The 20601-nt window shown below is 37.6% G+C and overlaps 1 non-coding gene across 1 annotated transcript; it reads right to left on the bottom strand.

The window, feature by feature from the left end:
* Positions 1-14603: 14603 nt before the first annotated feature.
* On the bottom strand, positions 14604-14707 carry LOC112700474 (small nucleolar RNA R71). Its single transcript, XR_003153382.1, has one exon. It is a non-coding gene; the product is annotated as a small nucleolar RNA R71 (small nucleolar RNA).
* Positions 14708-20601: the final 5894 nt, after the last annotated feature.

Here is a 20601-nt window from a genome sequence, read left to right as displayed (position 1 = left end):
TACGCGTTCTTATACGTATACCAGCTATGGAAAATTGTATATCGTTTCGAAGCCCCGGATGTTAGCTTTCCAACCCAACTGAAACCATATCATTTGGACCTATGTAGCTCAAGTTATGGTCGATTAAGTGCGAAGAGGTCGGCTTGACAGCTTTTGCGATTCCTTCATTTCTTCATGAGTTCTCCATTTTTACATACTTTTCCTTCATTCCCTTGGTCCAATCCTTGCCTCATAAATCTGAAATCACTTAGCAAATATATCAAGGCATCTAATGGAATCAAGGAGAATTAGATTTAGCTATTTTAAGTCCTAAAAAGCATGTTTTCACTCTTAAGCACAATTAAAGGAGAATATACAAAACCATGCTATTTCATTGAATAAATGTGGGTAAAAGGTGATAAAATCCCCTAAAATCAATACAAGATAAACCCTACAAATGGGGTTTATCAACCTCCCCACACTCAAACCAAGCATGTCCTCATGCTTAAACCAAGAATGAAGTAAGGGTATGGCATTTATTCAATGGGAACTAACTAAGTGCGCGATGCAATCTACCTATATGCAACTATCTAAATGAATGTAATTGCTTGGTCAAAATAAATCAATTCCCAAGAAGCATATATGCACAAGGGCTAAGGACTAGCAAGTCTAATCCAAAATTGAATTGAGTTATTAAATATTTTTACAAACTTGCATGAGAAGAGATGATCATAGGTGGAAACATGTAATTGAGCATCAAACCCTCATCGGATGTATTTGCACTCTATTCGCTCAAGTGTTTAGGGTTGATTCTCTCAATTCTCCCCTAATCATGTTTTCCAAGATTTGTTCTTCTTCTAACAATCAACATATATTTCATGCATGCATACAAGTATCATGAGGTCTTTTCTTTGGTTGTAATGGGGCTAGGGTCAAGGTATGATGCATATATGGTTAAGTGAGCTTGAAATTTGAATCTTTGATAAGCTTAAACTTCACACCTAACCTATGACATCCTATACAATTAAGTTCTAACCTAACTACCCATTTTTCACTTTTTCACATACTCATGTATCCCTTTTCATTTCACAACACTCACGCATTGATTTTATTGAGCTACACTTTGCTTTCGGGCATTTTGTCCCCTTTTTGTTTCTTTCTTTTTCTTTCTTTCTCTATTTTTTTCTTTTCCTTTTCCATATTATTTTTCTTTTCTTTTTCTTTTGTTTTTCTCATTTTTTTTCTTTCTATATACAAGAACCTCAATGCATAAGGTTTTACATTTGATCAATACATGAGTATGTATCCAATTCCTAATATTTTCAATAAAAATACAAAACTACCCTTTTATTCACCCAATGTCCCAAGATTCCCACACTTGAATGATACTCACACACACTTGCCTAAGCTAATCAAATATCCAAATAAGGACATTTATTGTTTTCCGCTTTAAGGCATGTAATGTGCTAAATTAAAGAACCAAGTCGGTTAATCGTAGGCTCAAAATTGGCTAACAAAGGAAGATAAAAGGTAAGGCCATTTGGGTAAGTGAGCTAATGAAATGATGGCCTCAATCATATAAATGCATGAATACACAAAATAATGGACATAAAGAATCAAACAAATCAAAAATTACAATCGTAGAAAGAGAATAATGCACACACGAAGGAAAATAAGTGGTTATAAGATGTAACCACACCATTAGGCTCAAGTCTCACTTGCTTGTGTTCTTAGCTCAAAAACATGATCCACAAGATATATAATTCAAGCAAGTTCTATGAAAAGTTTTCACTCAAATCAATTGGTGCCCTATAGATAGAAATCTTGAAAAATTTTATTATTTTGACTAAGCTTATTGTGTACATGTATGCAAAAAATAAGAAAATGAAACAAAAATCCTAAGAGACCTAAAAAAAATATGAAATGCAAAAGTGTTGAATTTAGAAACTTGTCACCCAAAATCGCCGATCGGTCAGACGACCTCCCCACACTTAAAAGTTTGCACCGTCCTCGGTGCTCTCAAAGATGAGCAAGGGGGTACGGTGACTCTCCGGATTGCTACGTGTTCTTAGTCTTGCTTCCGTATTGCTTGTGGTGCATTGTTCATGAAAAACAAAAATATAACACCATAAGATGAGAAAACAAAAGCAAGGAAGCATACAATGTTGGAATGAGGTACTAATCACTAGAAATGAGTGAGTGGATTAGTGTGACATGAATGACAAATAAGTGTGTAAATTCTAAATTACGCGGTTTAGAACACACATTAGCCTAAAAGTTATGTCACAAAAGAAGCATGCACTTCACTTATCCTAGTGTGCTTGAGATGCTTTAAGTAAGCTTGTAAGGTAAAACAAGCATTAGAGAAGCATGGAAGCATTCAAGTCAAACACATATGGATGCATATGATCATGAAATACAATGCATTAAGGTAAATGCACATCATCCTTCATCAAGAAATTGCCCACTCAAAGAGAGAGTTCAAATCACATGGTGGCTAGCTACAACATGCAATTCAAAAGAGTTACAAGCTCGAAGGCAATTCTCATCACTTGGTATTTTTCAAAAGGTAAGCATGAAAAACTCAAAACCAAGTAGCAAAATATAACCTCAATCATAAAATCCAACAAAGATTATCTAAAAAAAACATTAATGCTAAAATAGCATTTAGGCAATAAGGGGCAGCAATGTATAGTAAACAAAGTCAATAATCCAACACTTATGATGAAAAGAGAGAAAATAAAATGAAAACTAAACTAAAACTAACTAATCAACTAACTAACAAACTAATTAACTAACTAACTAACAACTAACTAAAATAAATTGTTATCGATGGTGTTTGGAAGTGTTGGATGAGGGGTAGGAGGAGGGAAAGAAGAAAGGAGGAGGAAAGAAATGGAACAAGGAGAAGAAAAGAAAAGTGGATGGATGGAAGAGATCCACGCGTACGCACGCATGCCGCGTGCGCGCGGATGGTTTATTTCGAGAGTTGTGCGTACGCGTCATGTGCGCGTGCGCGCGAGTGGGGTTATGCCAAAGGCACAACGTTGGCGCGGCGTAGGCATAACTCTCTGGAAAATATAGGGAATGTGGAACTTCTCAATCCACACGTACGCACGCATGGCGCGCGTGCGTGGATGGTCGAAAATGCTTGATGCACGCGTACGCGTGCAGTGCGCGTATGCGTGGATGGTGCTTTGTTTTTCAAAAATTTTTGCTATGTTTTTGCACCAATCCAAGCATTCCAAACCTCCAAACAGCTACCAAAACAACATAAAACCTTATTTAACATACTTAAACTACCAAATATACTCAACTAACTAAACAAAACATGAAATTAGACTAATTCTACCAATATTTACAAAAGAGGAAAATGAAAAGATTTTACCATGGTAGGGTGTCTCCCACCTAGCACTTTTATTTATTGTCCTTAAGTTGGACTTTGGGGAGCTCCTCATCAAGGTGGCTTGTGCTTGTATTCATCTTGGAACTTCCACCAATGCTTGGTTCTCCATTGTGCCCCAAGATTCTTCATGGATTGAGGCGAGTTTTGATGGAGTTCTTCACAAGCTTGGGGCTCCCAAAGTTGGTCCTCTTTTTCTAATCCGGGGTCCCACACTTTATTTTCACACCCTTCTTGAAGTTGATCATCATTATTAGTCCATCCGGGTGGTGAATAAGGTGAATTCTCTATATAGTGGCCAACAATCCTCCTAGACCCATCTATTTGAGCACTACTCCAACCTTTATATCTCATGTTTGATGCATCAACCATAATGAGCCTTGATTTGCAACGCCCACCACAAAACCTTTTCCGCTTACGCTTCTTCCCACAAACTTTCCTAAGTTGGTCATCCGTTTCAAGCAAACCATATTCAAGTGGAATAATAAAGCTAATAGAAATGAATTTCACCCACTCAAATGAAGGTGTAGATGGCAACCTAGGCAAAGATGCTTCCAAAGATCTTGACAAAGCATAACCAACCCTCGTTCTTCTATTTCTAGGGACTTCTACCTCTTCACAAGATCTCTTAATCTCAATCATTTGTTCAACAATTTTATCTAAACCTTTTCCTTTACTTAAATCATAATAGGGAGGGTGAGAAAAATTTACCTCCTCAACGCTTTCAAATCCAACCGGAGAAGGTTCTTCATGCTCAAAGGATTCTTCACCACTTAGACTTGATGCTTGATCTTCATCACCAAGGAAACTCAATTCTTTCTCTATCCCATCCAAGCCTTCATATGGAATATGCCTTAGAAGGTGTGCACTTTCCTCCCTAGCATCAATTTCAATCATCTTGGAGGGGTTTTCTTCAACTCTATGTTCCCATGTAGGCTTCGCATCTCCTAAGTCTTCTACCACTTCTTCCTTGTCTACAACAATTAAAGCTTCCTCCAATTGTTCCAATACAAAGCAACTTCCTTCATTTTCCACCAGAGTTTCCAATCTCTCCTTCATGCTATGTTCTTCATTTGATTCTCCACATGTATCCATGGGAGTTCCTTGAGTGTTCAAGCATTGGGAGGCTAATTGATTTGTTACCGCATCTAAGGCGGCCATGAAATTTTGCACATCCCTTTTCATCTCTTCTTGCCCTTGAACAAGAACACCAAGGATGTCATCCATTGGAGGTTGGGGTGGATGGAAGGATTCATCATTTTGGGGGAAGGGTTCATAGTAGGAAGATGGTTCTTCTTGGTAGAGTTGTGGTGGTTCAATATTCTCCACTCTTTCCACTTGTTGCACAACACACTCCATGGTTGCTTGAAATTGATCCAATGCTTCCTTGAGACGATCCCTTGACTCTTGTTCCGCTTGGATATCATGATAGGGATCATATGGGTCTTGGATCGATGGACATGAATATTTTTCCATGTGAGGTTGTGGTGGAAGGTAGAATTCATCTTGTGGTTGAAAATTTTCATATATTGGGGGTGGTTCATCTTGGTAATAATGTGGAGGAGGTGGCTCTTGAAAATATTGATGTTGGAATTGTGGTGGCTCTATATATGGTTCATATGGCTCATATAGTTGTTGGTAGGATTGATATGGATTAGGGTCATATGAAGGTGGTTGGTAAGAAGGGGCTTGTGAGTATGGTTGAGAGTTATGTTGAGGATATAGATCATAGGCATATGGTGGTGGTTCCTGAAAGTCACAAGGAGATTCACCATAGCCATTGGATTGATATGCATCATAGAATGCCTCTTCTTCATAGTGCATTGGTGGGGGTTGTTGCCATGAGGATTGATCATATGCATATGGCTCCTCCCACCTTTGGTTATCCCATCCTTGATACACATTATCATTATAGTTCTCATCACCTACAACATAGTTGTAACCATACTCATAGCCAAAGTGAGAATTCATAATGAAAACAGAAAATAAAATTCAAAAGCTAATAGAAATCAGGAGAAACAAAATTCTACAACTAGAAAATAAAGCAAAAGGCAATATATTCTCAATATTCACATATATACAATAACCACTAACACAACACCATTGCAACTCCCCGGCAACGGCGCCATTTTGATGAATGGATTTTTGATGGTTTAGAATTTCACTAATGAAATCTCGTTGTAAAGTATAGTTTCTAAACCAAACAATAATCCTTTCATACAAAAAGTTGTTTGTCACTAGTACAAACCCCTAAAATTTATAAACTGAAGTATTGAACCTCGGGTCATTCTCCCTAGGAATTACAATAAAGTGCCTTGTTATTGGTTAGAAATGTGTTTTGGGGTTTTGGATAATAAGCATGAAAAGTAAATGGCAATGAAAATAAACTAACAACTATAAAAGGCTCTTGGCAAGGTATGAAAATTAGAAGTCCTATCCTAGTTATCCTTCTCAATTGTGATGAGAATTGTTCATTGCTACCACTTAGTTAACCCTTACTAAATAAAGGAAAGTCAAGTGGATGAATTGACTTGAGCCACAAGTCCTAGCCAACTCCCAAGGAAAGACTAGCTTTAGTGCACTCCAAACCAATTAGCAATCTCTCCAATTACCAATCAACAAAGGAATTAGATAACTCAATTGTCACTAATTACTCTACCTAGGCCAAGAGGAACAAAATCTATACTTTATCTAGAAGAGGCATTTCAATAAATACATAAAAGGCAATAAAAGTAAACAACATAAATTGCAAGAATTAAAGAGAGATCTAACTACAAAGGCAAGAGATCAACAATAGAAAAGCAAAGAAGAACAATTATTATGAATTACCTTGATTGAATTGAAAGAGAAAGGAAGGAACAAAAGTAGATCTACAACAAAACATAAGAACAACATAAAGCAAATTACAACAAAAGAATGAAAGAAGAATGAATGTAACAATAAGGAATTGAGAAGATAGAAGTAGAAGAAGATGAATTAAAATCTAGATCTAAGAACTAAACCTAATCTTAATCCTAATCCTAGAGAGAAGTGAGAGCTTCTCTCTCTAGAAACTACTTCTAACTACTAAACTAAGCTAATGGTAACTAACGTCTCCATCCCTCTTTAATCCTTGGCTTAAAAGGTTCATCCAGTTATGTGTCTGTGGCATTTATGTATCCGGTGGTAATACTGGAAAACAAAGTGCTTAGGGACACAGCCAAGACTCATAAAGTAGCTGTGTTCAAGAATCAACATACTTAACTAGGAGAATCAATAACACTATCTAAACTTCTGAGTTCCTATAGATGCCAATCATTCTGAATTTCAAAGGAAAAAGTGAGATGCCAAAACTATTATGAAGCAAAAAGCTTCTAGCCCCGCTCATCTAATTGGGACTAAGTTTCATTGATATTGTGAGATTCGTTGTATATTCTCTTCTTTTTATCCTATTTGATTTTCAATTTCTTTGAGACAAGCAACAATTTAAGTTTGGTGTTGTGATCAGTGGATAATTTATACGCTTTTTGGCATTAGTTTTAGATAGTTTTTAGTATGATTTAGTTAGTTTCTAGTATATTTTCATTAGTTTTTAAGCAAAATTAACATTTCTGGACTTTACTATAAGTTTGTGTTTTTCTGTGATTTCAGGTATTTTCTGGCTGAAATTGAGGGACCTGACCAAAAATATGATTCAGAGGCTGATAGAGGACTGCTGATGTTGTTGGATTCTGACCTCCCTGCACTCGAAGTTGAATTTTTAGAGCTACAGAAATCCAAATGGCACGCTCCTAATTGCGTTAGAAAGTAGACATCCCGGGCTTTCCAGTAATATTTAATAGTCCATACTTTGCCCAAGTTTAGACGACGTAAACTGGCATTTAACGCCAGCTTACTGTCCTATTCTGGCGTCAAACGCCAGAAACAAGTTGCAAAGCAGAGTTAAATGCCAGAAATAGGTTACAAACTGGTGTTTAACTCCAAGAATGGCCTATGCACGTAAAAGCTTCAATACTCAGCCCCATCACACACCAAGTGGGCCCCAGAAGTAGATTTCTGCACTATCTATCTTAGTTTACTCATTTTCTGTAAACCTAGGTTACTAGTTGAGTATATAAACAACTTTTAGAGATTTATTTTGTACCTCATGACACTTTTACATCTGAAATTATACCTTTGACGGCATTAGTCTCTAAACCCCATGGTTGGGGGTGAGGAGCTCTGCAGCGTCTCAATGAATTAATGCAAGTATTTATGTTTTCTATTCAATCTCGCTTGTTTCTATTCTAAGATATTCGTTTGCACTTCAACATGATAAATGTGATGATCCGTGACAATCATCACCATTCTCAACCTATGAACGCGTGCCTAACAACCACTTTCGTTCTACCTTAGATTGAATGTATATCTCTTGGGTTTCTAGTTCACGAGTTTGACAGCCTCTCCTGACAACAGAGCGTTCAATCCGTGAGTCCAGAGTCTTTGTGGTATAAGCTAGAATCAATTGGCAGCATTCTTGAGATCCAAAAAGTCTAAACCTTGTCTGTGGTATTCTGAGTAGGATCCGGGAAGGGATGATAATGACGAGCTTCAAACTCATGAATGCTGGGCGTGGTGACAGACGCAAAAGGATCAATGGATCCTATTCCAACAATGGTGACAACCAACAGATGATTAGCCATGTACATGGACCCTTTTCACAGAGAGGACGGCTGGTAGCCATTGACAACTGTGATCCACCAACATACAGCTTGCCATGGAAGGAGACCTGCATGTGTGAAGAAGAAGACAGTAGGAAAGCAGAAATTTAGAAGATAGAGCATCTCCAAAACTCCAACCCATTCTCCATTACTGCATAACAAGCAATTATTTAATGTTCTTTTATTTGTTGCAATTAAAACTAAGAACCCTATTGATATCCTGACTAAGAATAATAAGATAACTATAGCTTGCTTCAAGCTGAAAATCTCCATGGGATCGACCCTTACTCACCTAAGGTATTACTTGGACGACCCAATGCACTTGCTGGTTAGTTGTGTGGAATTACAAAGTGTGATTGTAATTTTCGTGCACCACCTGTGCAACCGCTTCAGTATGAGATCCCTGAGATTCCTCAAGGGATATATTTTCCTCCCCAAAGCTATTGGGATCAATGGCAAACTTCTCTTGGAGAATTGAGCACTAACATGGAGCAATTGAGGATGGGGCATTAAGGACATGTTACCACCCTCAATGAAATAAGAGAAGACCAAAGAGCCATTAGGGAAGACCAAAGGGCTATGAGAGAAGAGCAACAAAGGCAAAAGGATGACATAGAAGAGATCAAGCAGCACATTGGATCCTCAAGGAGGAGCACTAGATGCCACCATTAAAGGTGGACCCGTTCTCTTTTTATTGCTTTCCTTTATTATTTTTCTGTTTTCTGTCTGTTTATTTTCTGTTCTCCTGTTCTAGTTGCATGATCATTTGCATTTGATGTCTTAAAGTTGTAAAATGTTCCATATATCTCTCACCTTACTTAAAAGAAAATTTTTTATTGAAAAGAATTGAGAGGTGCATGAATTTCAAATTTAAAATAAGGTTAGTTTAATTAGTTTCATGTGGTGTCATTTGCTTTTGTTTTCTGAATGTATGATTAAATAGTGCATATTTAAAGCTAAAATTTATAAATGTTGGTTCTTGAAAGAATAAGAAAAAAGAAAAAATATTATTGGTGATCTGAAAAATCCATAAATTAATTCTTGAAGTAAGAAAAAGCAGCAAAAAGAAAAAGAAGAAGCATGTTGCAAAAGAAAAAAAATACATGCATGCAAGAAAAAAAATTGGCAAAAAAGAAATAAGAAAAAAATAAAAAGCAGAAAAATCCATTACTGCCCAAAAATGTAGGAAAAGGAAGGCAGATTGAAAAAGCCAACAACCCTTTAAACCAAAAGACAAGGGTAAAGGGGCCCAAGGCTTTGAGAATCAATGGTTAGGAGGGCCCAAAGGAATAAAATCCTGGCCTAAGCGGCTCAATTCAAGCTGTTCCTAACCATGTGCTTGTGGCGTGAAGGTGTCAAGTGAAAAGCTTGAGACTGGGCGGTTAAATTCATGGTCCAAAGTAAAAAGAGTGTGCTTAAGAACTCTGGACACCTCTATTTGGGGACTCTAGCAAAGCTGAGTCACAATCTGAAAAAGTTGTGAATACTGGAAAACAGAGTGCTTAAGGTCACGGCCAAGACTCAGAAAGTTGTGTTCAAGAATCAAAATAAGCTTAACTAAGAGAATCAATAATATCATCTGGATTCTAAGTTCCTAAGGATGCCAACATCTTTGAGTTTCAATGTATAGTGTGATGCCAAAGCTTTTCAGAAGCAAAAGGCTACTAAGTCCCGTTTATCTGATTTTAACAAAGCTTCTTTTGAAACTTAGAAATTTATTGTATCTTAATTTTCTTTTTTATCCTGATGTGTTTTTATTTGCTTGGGGACAAGCAACGGTTTAAGTTTGATGTTGCGATGAGTGGATATTTTATAAGCTTTTTGACATCATTTTCATATAGTTTTTAGTAGTTTTTGTTTCGTTTTTATTAAGTTTTTATAGGTTTTAGTGTTAAATTCACATTTTTAGATTATACTATGAGTTTTTGTGTTTTTGTACAATTTCAGGTATTTTTTGGCTGAAATTGAGGTGCTGGAGTAGAAGTCTGATTCAGAGATAGAGAAAGAACTACAGATTCTGTCCAGATCTGACCTGCCTACATTTGTAAGAGCTTTTCTGGAGCCACAGAATTTCAAATGGAAAGATTTGAAAGACTATGGAAAGCTGACTTCTAGAGCTTTCCAGCAATGTATAATAGTTTATACTTTGCTTCGGATTTGAAGGCCTAAAATTGGCGTCCAACGCCAGCTTCCTGCTAAAAACTGGCGTCCAGCGTCCAAAGAGAAAAAGCCAATGTACAAATTCCCAGAGAGGACCCCTTGGCTGGCGTTCCATGCCCAAAGAGCCTCATAGCATGTGGATCTCATCAAAGCTCAGCCCAAACACTCACCAAGTGGGCCCCAGAAGTGGATTTTAGCACCAAATAGATTGTTTTACCCTTACTAGTCATCTGTTTAGTATTTAAAGTTATTTTTACATAATCATTGGTAGAGAGACACATCATAGATATCATAGACATCACATACACTTTGCAGATTATTTTTATTTTACCATTGTTTTTACTTCAGTATGAGTTTCTAAACCTCCTAGGTTGAGGGAAGGAGCCCTGTTAAGCCCTATGAATTAATAAAAGTATTACTGTTTCTTCTTCGATCAGTGTTTGATTTACTTCTAAGATGTATATCCGATTTTCATCATGGTGAATAGGATGATCTGACAAATTAGCTCTGTTCATCACATTAAGTGAACGTGCCTGACAAACACCCGCGTCTACTTGGTTTCGTGTGAATACTTGGAAGGAAAGCACGAGCCAACAGCTATGTTTATACATCTCTCAGATGGTTAATTCATGACTCGTTGGGAACTTCTCGAGACACCAGTTCAACTAATTTTTGGGGAGATTAGGGTCTCCATAGTATAGGCTAGAATCCAAAGAAGCAGCGTTCTCTGATCCGGAAGATTCGACCTTGTCTGTGGCATTTTGAGTAGGATCGCCAAGAGAATGACTTGCGAGAGCTTCACCCTTCGTCAGATTGAATGACCACGGGTAATGGCATTCATTTTACACGTGTAACATTCAAGCTCAGCCCAAGCACACACCAACTGGGCCCGGAAGTGGATTTCTGCATCAATTACTTACCTCTGTAAACCCTAAGTAGCTAGTTTATTATAAATATGACATTTTACTATTGTATTTTCATCCTGGATTGTATTTTTGATCCTGTGATCACGTTTGGGGGCTGGCCATTTGGCCATGCCTGGACCTTTCACTTATGTATTTTCAACGGTGGAGTTTCTTCACACCATAGATTAAAGGTGTGGAGCTCTGCTGTACCTCAAGTTTTAATGCAATTACTACTATTTTCTATCCAATTAGATTTATTCCTGTTCTAAGATATTCGTTGCACTTCAACTTGATGAATGTGATGATCCGTGACAATCATCATCATTCTCACCTATGAACGCGCGTGACTGACAACCACTTCTGTTCTACCTTAGACCGGGCGCACATCTCTTGGATTCCTTGATCAGAATCTTCGTGGTATAAGCTAAAATTGATGGCGGCATTCATGGGAATCCAGAAAGTCTAACCTTGTCTATGGTATTTCGAGTAGGATTCCGGGATTGAATGACTGTGACGAGCTTCAAACTCCTGAAGGCTGGGCGTTAGTGACAGATGCAAAAGAATCACGGGATTCTATTCCAACCTGATTGAGAACCGACAGATGATTAGCCGTGCTGTGACAGAGCATTTGGACCATTTTCACTGAGAGGATGGGATGTAGCCATTGACAACGGTGATGCCCGACATACAGCTTGCCATAGAAAGAAGTGATAAAAAACTGGAAGGAAGAAGTCGAAAAGCAAAGATTCAGAAGGAACACAGCACCTCCATACACCTATCTAAAATTCCTACCATTGAATTATATGAGTAACTTTATCTTTTTTTTCTATTTATTTTATTATCATTATTTAAACCAATAATCTCTTAATCCATTTAAATTTGCCTGACTGGGATTTACAAGATGACCATAGCTTGCTTCATACCAACAATCTCTGTGGGATCGATCCTTACTCACGTAAGGTATTTCTTGGACGACCCAGTACACTTGCTGGTTAGTTGTGTGAAGTTGTGACAAAGTGTAATTCATGTTTAAGAGCACCAAGTCTTTGGAGCCATTGTTGATGATCACAATTTCGTCCACCAAGTTTTTGGCGCTGTTGCCGGGGATTGTTCGAGTATGGACAACTTACGGTTCATCTTGTTGCTCAGATTAGGTAATTTTCTTTTCAAAAACTTTTCAAAAATCTTTCAAAAAAATTTTTATTCCTATTTTCAAAATTTTTTTTAAATAAATCATTCTATGGCTTCAAAACATTTAAGAATGGATTCTAGAGTTTCATGAAGCATGTTGAATCCTAGCTGGCTGCAAAGCCATATTCAAACTCCTTTGGAATTGGTCTTCAACTAATCACCATAATGCATGTAATTCCATCCTCAAGTTGACTGGCTATTAAGCCATGTCCAACCCTTTGATTGGAGCTTTGGGCTAATATTGGAAGATTCCTGGAATTCTTCTTAAAGATTTTGAATTTCATATTTTCTTTTTCCTATATGTTTTTCGAAAAAATAAAATAAAATACAAAAAAAATTAGAAAAAATCAAAAATATTTTGTGTTTCTTGTTTGAGTCTTGAGTCAATTTTTAAGTTTGGTGTCAATTGCATGTTTTTAAAATTATTATGCATTTTTCGAAAATTCATGCATTCATAGTGTTCTTCATGATCTTCAAGTTGTTCTTGGTAAGTCTTCTTGTTTGATCTTGATGTTTTCTTGTTTTGTGTATTTTCTTGTTTTTCATATGCATTTTTCGTTTGTTAGAGTCCAAGCATTAAAGATTTCTAAGTTTGCTGTTTTGCATGTTTTCTTTACATAAAAAATTTTTCAAAAATATGTTCTTGATGTTCATCATGATCTTCAAAGTGTTCTTAGTGTTCATCTTGACATTCATAGTGTTCTTGCATGCATCATGAGTTTTGATTCATAATTTTTATGTTGTGAGTCATTTTTGTTGTTTTTCTCTCTCATCATTAAAAATTTAAAAAAAATAAAAAAATATCTTTTCTTTTTTTTTTCTCTCAAAATTTTGAAAATCTGGGTTAACTTAGTCAAAAAATTTTAAATTTAGTTGTTTCTTACAAGTCAAGTCAAATTTTCAATTTTTAAAAAAAATCCTATCTTTTCAAAATCTTTTTCAAAAATCATATCCTTTTCATTTTTTCTATTTTTCGAAAATTTCGAAAATTATTTTTCAAAATATCTTTTTCTTAATTTTATTTCAAAATTTTTGAAAATGTGCTAACAATTAATGTGATTAATTCAAAAATTTAAAGTTTGATACTTTCTTGTTAAGAAAGGTTCAATCTTTAAATTCTAGAATCTTATCTTGTAGTTTCTTGTTAGTAAAGTAATCAAATTTAATTTTAAAATTTAAATCTTTTTTAAAACCATATCTTTTCTATCTTATCTTCTTATCATATCTTTTTATCATATCTTTTATATCATATATTTTTCAAAAATTTTGTCTTATCCAAAAATTTGATTTCAAAATATCTTCTTATCTTCTTATCTTTTCAAAATTGATTTACAAATCTCTTTCAATCAACTAACTAACTTTTTGTTAGTTTCTTAGCTTTTTCAAAACCACCTAACTACTTTTCTATCTCTAATTTTCGAAAATATCTCCTTCTTTTTCAAAAATTCTTTTTAATTAATTAATTGTTTCAAATTTTAATTTTAATTTTAATTTCTTATCTTAATTTTCGAAAATCATTAACTCCTTTTCAAAAATATTTTTGAAAATCTCTCTCTCATCTTCTTCTATTTATTTATTTATTTACTAACACTTCTCTTCACCTCTCTTCATCTCAATTCACTACCCCTATCCTCACCCTTCTGTTTGGAGTCTCCTTTCTTTATCCCCTTTCTTCTTCTAATAATAATAAGGAACCTTTTTACTGTGACATAGAGGATTCATCTTCCTCTTCCTTTTCTTTTTCTCTTCTCTTTCATATGAGCAGGAACAAGGAAAAAGGCACTCTTGTTGAAGCTGATCCTGAACCTGAAAGGACTCTGAAGAGGAAACTAAGAGAAGCTAAATTACAACAACCCAGAGGCAACCTTTCTGAAATTTTTGAACAAGAGAAGGAGATGGCAGCCGAACCCAACAACAATAATGCAAGGAGGATGCTTGGTGATTTTACTAAACCTACGTCCAAGTTTGATGGAAGAAGCATCTCAATCCCTACCATTGGGGCAAACAATTTTGAGCTGAAACCTCAACTAGATGCAACAAAACTGCAAGTTTTATGGACTTCCATCAGAAGATCCCTATTAGTTTTTAACTAAGTTCTTGCAGATCTGTGAGACTATAAAGACGAATGGAGTAGATCCTGAAGTTTACAGGCTCATGCTTTTCCCTTTTGCTGTAAGAGACAGAGCTAGAACATGGTTGGACTCACAACCTAAAGATAGCCTGGACTCTTGGGATAAGCTGATCACGGCCTTCTTGGATAAATTCTTTCCTCCTCAAAAGTTGAGCAAGCTTAGAGTGGATGTTCAGACCTTCAAGCAAAAAGATGGTGAATCCCTCTATGAAGCTTGGGAAAGATACAAGCAGATGACCAAAAAGTGTCCTTCTGACATGTTTTCAGAGTGGACCATATTAGATATATTCTATTATGGTCTATCTGAGTTTTCCAAAATGTCATTGGACCATTTTACAGGTGGATCCATTCACCTAAAGAAAACGCCTGCAGAAGCTCAAGAACTTATTGACATGGTTGCAAATAACCAATTCATGTACACTTCTGAGAGGAATTCCGTGAATAATGGGACGCCTCAGAGGAAGGCAGTTCTTGAAATTGATGCTCTGAATGCCACATTGGCTCAGAATAAAGTGTTGACTCAGCAAGTCAACATGATTTCTCAAAGTCTGAATGGATGGCAAAATGCATCCAACAGTACTAAAGAGGCAGCTTCTGAGGAAGCTTATGATCCTGAGAACCCTGCAATAGTAGAGGTAAATTACATGGGTGAATCTTATGGAAACACCTATAATTCATCATGGAGAAATCATCCAAATTTCTCATGGAAGGATCAACAAAAGCCTCAACAAGGCTTTAATAATGGTGGAAGAAACAGGCTAAGCAATAACAAGCCTTTTCCATCATCTTCTCAGCAACAGACAGAGAATTCTGAGCAAAGCCCCTCTAATTTAGCAAATTTAGTCTTTGGTCTGTCTAAGGCCACTTTAAGTTTCAAAAGTGAAACAAGGTCCTCCATCAGAAATTTGGAGGCACAAGTGGGCCAGCTGAGTAAGAAAGTCACTGAAACTCCTCACAGTATTCTCCCAAGCAATACAGAAGAAAATCCAAAAGGAGATTGCAAGGCCATTGATGTAATCAATATGGCCGAATGCACAAGGGAGGAGAAGGATGAAAATCCTAGTGAGGAAGACCTCCTGGGACGTCTCTCAAACAAGAAGGAGTTCCCTATTGAGGACCTAAAGGAATCTGAGGCTCACATAGATACCATAGAGATTCCACTAAATCTCCTTCTGCCATTCATAAGCTTTGAAGACTATTCTTCCTCAGAAGAGGATGAAGATGTGACTGGAGAGCAAGTTGCTCAATATCTAGGAGCCATCATGAAGCTAAATGCCAAGTTATTTGGTAATGAGAGGAAGCATGAAAAGCTTCTCTTAGTACAGATTCAAATAGAGCCCCCATAGTCAAACTCTAAGTTTGGTGTTGGGAGGCCACAACCAAAATCTAAGTTTGGTGTTGAATCCCCAAAACCAAACTCTAAGTTTTGTGTTGGGACTATACAACATTGACCTGATCACCTGTGTGGCTCCATGAGAGCCCACTGTCAAGCTATTGACATTAAAGAAGCGCTTATTGGGAGGTAACCAAATTTTTATTTATCAAATTTTATTTTATTTTCACTGTTATTTTATCTTTTATTAGGTTCATGATCATGTGGAGTTATGAAAAAAATACAAAAATTAAAAACAGAATAAAAAACAGCAGAAAAAATCACACCCTGGAGGAATGACCTACTGGCGTTTAAACGCCAGTAAGGAGCATCTGGCTGGTGTTCAACGCCAGAACAGAGCATGGAGCTGGCGCTGAATGCCAGAAACAAGCATGGAACTGGCGTTCAACGCCGGAAACATGCTGCAGATGGGCGTTGAACGCCCAGAACATGCATCACCTCGGTGTTTAAACGCCAGAATTGCATGCAAAGGCATTGTACATGCCTAATTGGTGCAGGGATGTAAATCCTTAACACCTCAGGATCTGTGGACCCCACAGGATTATCTCAAGATCTGTGGACCTCACAGGATCCCTACCTACCTCACCTTTTTTCTCTCCATTCACGGTCATCCCTTCTATTTTTCACCACTCACAACCATCCATCTCTTCCCCACCCAAACCCACCCTACATAGCCGAATACATATCTCTCTCCCTCTCCTCTATATCTTCTTCTTTTTCTTTTATTCTTTCTTCTTTTGCTCGAGGGCGAGCAACATTTTATGTTTGGTGTGGTAAAAGCATAGCTTTTTGTTTTTTCATAACCATTGATGGCACCTAAGGCCAGAGAAACCTCTAGAAAGAGGAAAGGGAAGACAAAAGCTTCCACCTTTGAGTCATAGGAGATGTAGAGATCATCTAAAGGGTCTATATCTCAGTGGTAGAACATTTAACTGTAAATCAAGAGATCCCTGAGATACCTCAGGGGATAAATTTTCCTCCACACAATTATTTGGGAGCAACTAAGGATAGGAGCACCAAAAATCACTAGGGATCATGCAACAGAAGCAAGGAAGAAACATAGAGGATCTCAAAGAGCACCATTGGTCCTTCAAGAAGGCACCACCCTCACTAAGGTGGACTCATTCCTTGTTCTTATTTTCTCTGCTTTTCGGTTTTTATGTTATATGTTTATCTATGTTTTGTGTCTCTACTTCATGATCATTAGTAGTTAGTAACTATGTCTTAAAGCTATGAATAATTCCATTAATCCTTCACCTCTCTTAAATGAAAAATGTTTCTAATTCAAAAGAACAAGAAGTACATGAATTTCGAATTTATCCTTAAATTTAGTTTAAATTATATTGATGTGGTGACAATACTTTTTGTTCTCTAAATGAATGCTTGAACAGTGCATATTTTTTATCTTGTTGTTTATGAATGTTAAAATTATTGCCTCTTGAAAGAATGATGAATAAGAGAAATGTTATTGATGATCTGAAAAATCATAAAATTGATTCTTAAAGCAAGAAAAAGCAGTGAAAAAGCAAAAGGCTTGCGAAAAAAAAGGGTGGCGAAAAAATAGGAAGAAAAAGAAAAAGCAAGCAGAAAAAGCCAATGGCCCTTAAAACCAAAAGGCAAGGGTAAAAAGGATCCAAGGCTTTAAGCATCAATGGATAGGAGGGCCCAAGGAAATAAATCCAGGCCTAAGTGGCTAAATCAAGCTATCCCTAACCATGAGCTTGTGTCATGAAGGTCCAAGTGAAAAGCCTAAGACTGAGTGGTTAAAGTCGTGATCCAAAGCAAAAAGAGTGTGCTTAAGAGCTCTGGACACCTCTAATTGGGGACTCTAGCAAAGCTGAGTCACAATCTGAAAAGGTTCACCCAGTTATGTGTCTGTGGCATTTACGTATCCGGTGGTAATACTGGAAAACAAAGTGCTTAGGGCCACGGCCAAGACTCATAAGTAGCTGTGTTCAAGACTCAACATACTTAACTATGAGAATCAATTAACACTATCTGAACTCTTAGTTCCAAGAGAAGCCAATCATTCTAAACTTCAAAGGATGAAGTGAGATGCCAAAACTATTTAGAAGCAAAAAGCTACAAGTCCCGCTCATCTAATTAGAATTAATATTCATTGATATTTTGGAATTTATAGTATATTCTCTTCTTTTTATCCTAATTGATTTTCAGTTGCTTAGGGACAAGCAACAGTTTAAGTTTGGTGTTGTGATGAGCAGATAATTTATACGCTTTTTGGCATTGTTTTTAGGAAGTTTTTAGTATGATCTAGTTACTTTTAGGGATGTTTTCATTAGTTTTTATGCTAAATTCACATTTATGGACTTTACTATGAGTTTGTGTGTTTTTTTGTGATTTCAAGTATTTTCTGGCTGAAATTGAGGGACCTGAGCAAAACTCTGATAGGAGGCTGACAAAGGACTGCTGATGCTGTTGGAATCTGACCTCCCTGCACTCAAAATAGATTTTCTGGAGCTACAGAACTCCAAATGACGCGCTCTTAACGGCGTTAGAAAGTAGACATCCAGAGTTTTATTCGTAATTAGATAACATAAACTGGCGCTCAACGCCAGTTCCATGCTGCATCCTGGAGTCAAACGCCAGAAACACGTCACGAACCAGAGTTGAACGCCAGAAACACGTCACAACTTGGCGTTCAACTCCAATAAAAGCCTCTGCACGTGTAACATTCAAGCTCAGCCCAAACACACACCAAGTGGGCCCCGGAAGTGGATTTCTACATCAATTACTTACCTCTGTAAACCCTAAGTAGCTAGTTTATTATAAATAGGACATTTTACTATTGTATTTTCATCCTGGATTGTATTTTTGATCGTGTGATCGCGTTTGGGGGCTGGCCATTCGGCCATGCCTGGACCTTTCACTTATGTATTTTCAACGGTGGAGTTTCTTCACACCATAGATTAAAGGTGTGGAGCTCTGCTGTACCTCAAGTTTTAATGCAATTACTACTATTTTCTATCCAATTAGATTTATTCCTGTTCTAAGATATTCGTTGAACTTCAACTTGATGAATGTGATGATCCGTGACACTCATCATCATTCTCACCTATGAACGCGCGTGACTGACAACCACTTCCGTTCTACGTTAGACCGGGCACATATCTCTTGGATTCCTTGATCAGAATCTTCGTGGTATAAGCTAGAATTGATGGCGGCATTCATGGGAATCCGGAAAGTTTAACCTTGTATGTGGTATTCCGAGTAGGATTCCGGGATTGAATGACTGTGACGAGCTTCAAACTCCTGAAGGCTGGGCGTTAGTGACAGACGCAAAAGAATCACGGGATTCTATTCCAACCTGATTGTGAACCGACAGATGATTAGCCATGCTGTGACAGAGCATTTGGACCATTTTCACTGAGAGGATGGGATGTAGCCATTGACAACGGTGATGCCCAACATACAGCTTGCCATAGAAAGGAGTGATAAAAAAATGGAAGGAAGAATTAGAAAAGCAAAGATTCAGAAGGAACACAGCACCTCCAAACACCTATCTGAAATTCCCACCATTGAATTACATGAGTAACTTTATCTTTATTTTCTATTTATTTTATTATCATTATTTAAACCAATAATCTCTTAATCCATTTAAATTTGCCTGACTAGGATTTACAAGATGACCATAGCTTGCTTCATACCAACAATCTCTGTGGGATCGACCCTTACTCACGTAAGGTATTACTTTGACGACCCAGTACACTTGCTGGTTAGTTGTGCGGAGTTGTGACAAAGTGTAATTCATGTTTAAGAGCACCAAGTCTTTGGAGCCATTGTTGATGATCACAATTTCGTCCACCAGAGGGAATTTAGCTACTCATGGCTCAAAGAGAAAGTACAAAAGATGGAAGAGATGAAGTGCAGAAAGTAAAAGTGAAATCCCCAAAACTAAACTTTGTGACTTGCTAACCCTTTTTCAATACTTCCAAGGGTATTTATACTACTCCTATATATAGAAAATAAAGGAAAATTACAAAAGTGAATAAAATTACAATTTGGAAGGTAAAGAATCTCAACAAACGTGATCTTCCAGCTGGCGTATGACTGGCGCTTCTCTGGCATGTCACGCTCCTTCTGTTTCTGATTTAGCATGCCACGCCTCTTCATTCAAGTGGCACGCCATCCTCTGTTTAACCCCCTGGCATGCCACGCCTTCGAGCCAAAGTGGCACGCCTAGGACATTTTAAATGGCCAAGTAACCTAGCATGCCACACCTTCGACACCAAGTGGCACGCCCAAGGTCATCTTCCTTATCTCCATGCTTTTGGAAATTTATACTAGCGTGGCACGCCCAGGGTCTGGCGTGCCACGCCCTTCTTAAAGCTTCACACTCTTGATGGTGTGCCACGCCTCGTCATCCAAGTGGCACGCCTGAGTTCATTGGCTCCTCTTCTTCCTCTCTGGAAAATACTACCAGTGTGCCACGCCTTCGATACCAAGTGGCACTCCCAGCTTTTGCATTGTCTCCTTGTTCATTGGCGTGCCACGCCTTCGATACCAAGTGGCATGCCTAGCTTTATTCGGCCTCTTTAGATGCTGGCGTGCCACGCCTCATCACTCAAGTGGCACGCCTTAGTGGGACTTCTTGAGCTGGCGTGCCACGCCTTCGATACCAAGTGGCACGCCCAGCTTTTGCATTGTCTCCTTGTTCACTGGCGTGCCACGCCTTGTTACTCAAGTGGCACACCCATTAAATTGTGGGTCTCATAGGCTTGGCGTGCCATGCCTTGGTCCTC

Source organism: Arachis hypogaea, chromosome 6, assembly GCF_003086295.3.
Source record: "Arachis hypogaea cultivar Tifrunner chromosome 6, arahy.Tifrunner.gnm2.J5K5, whole genome shotgun sequence".
Classification (NCBI taxonomy): Eukaryota; Viridiplantae; Streptophyta; class Magnoliopsida; order Fabales; family Fabaceae; genus Arachis; species Arachis hypogaea.
Note: the sequence above shows the minus strand (reverse complement) of the source record. Positions and strands in the feature narration are given on the sequence as shown.